Raw genomic sequence first — 5,286 nt, forward strand, 5'->3', positions numbered from 1 at the left:
CATCTCGAAGAAACATAGCGAACGAGCTACCTCCTCACGAATCATCTCCAAACAGCACTGAGCCACATAACGGCGCCGAGGTCCCATCTAATGTGCACTCCCCGGCAGTGGAGAAAATAATGGCACTCATGCAGCAGTTGACCACCCTGATCGTTGAAGCTCTTCGGCCTCGCCATGGCTAGTGCATCATCTCTGGTGGTGCAATGGAACTGCCGTGGCTTTGCCAATAAGTCATCTGAAGTGAACATCCGCCTGCGTGACGGCAAACTCAAGAGCACAATTCCCTTCCTCGCCTCTCTGGTTTCTGCGCGTACCATTCTCCTTCCATCCCTGATCGCCGCTGCATCGCTTCCTCCCTCCATCCCGGTAAATCTGCAATCTATGTTCATCGTTCTGTTCCCCATACACCGATCGATCTTTCACGGTGGTGCAACACTCGCCAGGAGGTCGTTGGCCTTCTCGTAAAACCTGCACATACACCACTGATACTTGTATCTTTCTATGGTCGTCCGGGAACAGTGTCTCCCAACCTAGGTTGGATTCGTTTTCTCCGTAATAACTACTCGGGCACCCCTATTTTAGTTGGCGGAGATTGCAACGGCGCTCACACATCGTGGGGCTACCCTTTGGATTCCTTCCGGGGTGCCCACATTCATGGCACCTTTCTAGATCATTCATTTCAACTACTAAATCAACCGCAAACTTCAACGCGCCCTCGGGGTGGTCCGTATTCGCCTGATTTGTCTTGGTGGTTAGGGCCCGGCTACCCTCATTGGAATGTTGAACCAGGCACTTGGGGCAGTGATCACAGCCCTATTTTAATCTCCATCACAACTTCGCGTCTCCGGAAAATACGCCGCAGCGTGCGCTTTACATCATGGGATTCCGTACGCGCAGATAATAGGCTGTCTATGCTGAACCCATCTACTGTTCTGTCTACCCTCTCAGCTGTTTTGTCGACTCATACATTCGCCACTACTGTAAATGAGGATGATCCGAACCCGGACATGCATCTCCTTAATCTCTGGGCTCTTCGTCGCAGGGCGGATCATTATGCTTCTCGTAATCCCGACGACCCTTCAGCTTTTCCAGCTCTTCATCGGGCTACTGCACGTGCGCGGCGCTACTCAAAGCGACTTAGCAGACAACGCTAGGCTGCATGGTGTGCCCGCCTCTCCTCTACACAGGGTAATAGACACCTTTGGCGGGTATTTCACGCCATGGAACGCACTTCTCAAGTAGCTGATTATACTGAAAGCATTCGCTTGGCTCTGAATATGGATGAAACTTCATTTGCACAACAAGCAGCCCGTCAGTTTTTCCCACATCATGACTGCCTCCCTACCCCTTCTCCCGTATTATCGATTTCTGAGCCCCCTGATGAGGTTACTTCAGATTTTACCATGGCAGAACTGCTGGCCTCCATAGATCGCCTCAAAACAAGCACTGCTCCCGGGCATGACGGTGTACCTAACTCGTTGTTTCGCAACTTGGAAGGACCTGCTCTACATTCCCTCCTTGATACATTCAATGAGGTGTGGCATTCTGGAGTTATTCCTGCAGAGTGGAAACATTCCATCGTTGTCCCAATCCCCAAATCAGGTCAGCCGCCGGTTTCTCTTTCGGCCCTCCGCCCTATTTCACTTACGCCTACTATCTGCAAGCTTTATGAACACATTCTAGCAGCTCGCTGGTCGTGGTGGCTGGAATCGAATGATTGTTATCCGGAATCTCAAATTGGGTTCCGCCCTCACATTGGAACAGAAGACGGTCTGGCTGTTTTGGCTGCGGACGTACTAAACCATTCTCCCCATAGTCATCATGTTCGTACGGTGATCGCTACTGACATCACAAAGGCATATGACAACGTCCTGCACTCTTCTATTCTTGACACCCTTCAAGATCTCGGTCTCCCGCATCGCTTTCTCCTTTCAATTCACTCATTTTTAACAAACAGAACCTTCAGTGTACGTATCCATGGGAAGCCTTTTGGTCACTTTACCTCCAACCGCGGTGTACCCCAGGGCTCCGTCCTCGCCCCCACATTATTTAATGTAACCTTTATACCTCTTGTCCGAGCCCTAGAGAAAATTCCTTCTGTGCGCGTCCTTGCGTACGCCGACGACATAACCTTGTGGTCCTGTAATCCAGATGCGTCTGTGCAACAGTCGGCGCTTCAGCAAGCGCTGGATGCCTTAACATCACGACTACCCCCTTTGGGTCTGACCCTCTCGTGTAATAAATCTTGTTTCATTCGCACTGGCAACAGAAGTGGCTTACGGAAAGCAGCACCTTTTACCTTCACGGTAGATAATTCTCTAATTCCTCAAGTTGAAAGTGTGCGTGTTCTAGGTATTCTACTTCATACATCTGGGACTGGGACTCCGTGGCTAAACGCGACCCGTAAATCGGCTCAAGCTACTCTCGGTCTGATTCGACGCATAGCTATGCGCTCTGGCGGAGCGCGTTTTGATACTGCCCGTCAGCTCGTGCGCTCCATCCTTCAGCCGCGGATAGTGTACCAAGCGCAATTTCATCGCCTCACCCGCCGACAGTGGGACTCCCTTGAATCAATCAATCGGGAGGCTATGCGCGCCATAACTTATCTTCCGCGTATCACACCCATACCCATTTTGCAAGAGTACGCTCAACTTAATACATTCAGTGAACTTATCGACCAGCGTGAGGCAAACAGAGCACGCACGATGTCGCTTCAGCTTCATCGTTTACAGACTCTTCCTCCATGGTAATACTGTCAGCTCACAGACAATCGCCCCTCTGCTTCGACGCCGATATCAGCCGCCCATCTTCCTTCAGGGTGCATAATATACACCGATGCATCACACACAACAGTGCAGGGAGTTACTGCAGTTTACAGTCCCTCACATCCTCATCTCAACTCCCGCGCTACATATAGCACGGATACTTGCTCCCCCCTGGCCTTGGAGCTTCAGGCGATACACAATGCCATTGCTTCCCTTCCAGTCGTACCTACTTTCGATATTGTACACATTTACACCGACTCCCTTGCCGCCCTTAAGCAGCTTAAGGCTGTCCGGCGCACATTCCAAGTTACACAATCCATTCACCAACTTTGCACAAAATACCCCTGTCCTGTGCGTATACACTGGATTCGCGGGCATGCCCAGGATCCGCATAATATCCATGTGGATGCAATCACACACCTTGACACATCCAATATCCCGCCACCTTCCCCTCTTCCCTCAGATCCGTTCCTGTCCCATGTTTCCGAGAAACAGTCTTTGCGTCAGCGAACACGCGCTCTAATTCCTCCGTGTTCGTACCCTCTCCCCCGGAGTCTCACTCGGGAGGAGGAGGTATCTGTGCGCCGGATTCGGGCAGGAGCGGCTCTGACTCCTTCTGTGCGTCATCGGTGGCGTGACAAACGTTACGAAGTGACAGACAAGTGTCCCCATTGTGGTGCTGCGCCCGACCAGTGTGATGAAAAACACTTGCTGTGGACTTGCCCGGCTACAGCTTCCGTGAGACGACGTTTACTAAGAAAGGTTGGCCTGCGATGGGACGTTACAGACGACTATACCAAGTGGACTCTAGATAATCGCTATATCACGAACTTTTGCCGCTTTTTAAGCGAGGCTTGTTTGCACTCCTTTTTATAACTTTCTTTCCTTTTGCATTATGCCTGATGGCAAACAGCTCGAATAAAAAAAAAAGAGCGCTGAAAAAAAAATTGCTGAGGCTCAGCTTGGCTAAGCCTGGGGAATGCGAAGCATATTAGTGGCTAGGCTTGGTAATACATGGCTTTCCTTGATTGAATACTTGGTCATTTTAATGCAACCACTAGAAGCCTTCGTCGTGGTGGAAGACAACGGCATGGCTACAGCGGAACGCCGACTAACCCCGAGACGCGCGTTGGGTGAGCGCCTGGATTGCCACGGAAGCCGCGTCTGCCTGCCCGGTGGAGCGAGCGTTTCGCCTACACCGAGTGTGAACGCGCGTTCGAAATGCGCGGGAATGCGCGGGTGTGACGGCTAGGGGTCCCACGGCGACGGCGCGAGGTGGAGGCCGGCTCTCTCATCCGATGTCACGTGGTGTGACGTCACGGTGTCACGTGGGGGTCCCACGGCGACGGCGTGAGTGGTAGCTCTAGCAATATGCTTCGCATAAAAAAAAAAAGAGTGCCACAAAAGAAAGAGAAAAATAAACAATTAGCACAGCGTGGTTTCGATACACGGACCTCTGGGTTATGGGCCCAGCACGCTTCCACTGCGCCGCTCTGCTGGACGAGGAGGACCAGAAAAGTCCCACGTATTTCAATTTCATTCAACATGGTGGTCATGGCGAAGAGTTTGCCACAAAAGATAGAGAAAAAAAAAGAATTAGCAGAGCGTGGTTTCGATCCACGGACCTCTGGGTTATGGGCCCAGCACGATTCCACTGCGCCACTCTTTTTTTTTTTCCTTTATTACCGACTTGGCCGGGCAAACAAAACAAAAATACAATGACATGACAATAAAAGCACAGGTCAGTTTCTAGCTAGTGCACGATGATAAAATGGGTTAAATGATTTTAGTTGGTCGAGGACAGGCAGCCACTCAGGCTGAGGAGCTTGCTGTCCGTAAACTTCCTGAGTATACATGATGCTCTCAATGAAATACTGATGAGCCGGATTCACAACAACATGTTCATGCCTGACATCCATTCGCGTACGCCATAGGCTGTGCATGCAGAGCAACATTAGCAGGTCGCAAGGCACTTCACCTGGCTCTGCACATGGTAGGAAGCGTATTCCAAAAGGAGTCAGGGGGAAATCTTTTTTCAGTGTGCGCTTCAACACATCCCAAAGAAAAACAGCGTCATGACAGTCGATAAAGATATGTTCTATAGTTTCCACTTTCTTGCAAATAAGACACTCTACTGACCAAGGTACAAAAAGGCCTTTCTTTGCTTTGCAACCATGGCTTCACTGGGAGGGTTCCAGTATGCAACTGAAAAAAGAAAGAACGCACTGAAGGCTTCACCGGCATTCTTTTGACTCTTTTTAGCACATCCCTTTCGGGACCCAGAAGATAAGCACTGCGATAAACAGGCACTGGCAGAAACACATCAAGCAGGTCCTTGTACATCTTTTTCCTTGTTACAATGGTTAGATACTCATCGGAAAATTTTGACCGAAGAATACGGACTGCTGCAACAACTTCTTGGAAAAAAGCACTTAACCCACTCCGCCCTGCAGACATAGATGACACAACATAATCAGGCAGTGATGCTGACAATCGCACTTGTATAACAGTTCGCAGAAAA

This window comes from Amblyomma mixtum, chromosome 10 (assembly GCF_055824585.1).
Source record: "Amblyomma mixtum isolate Tamu chromosome 10, ASM5582458v1, whole genome shotgun sequence".
Taxonomy (NCBI): Eukaryota; Metazoa; Arthropoda; class Arachnida; order Ixodida; family Ixodidae; genus Amblyomma; species Amblyomma mixtum.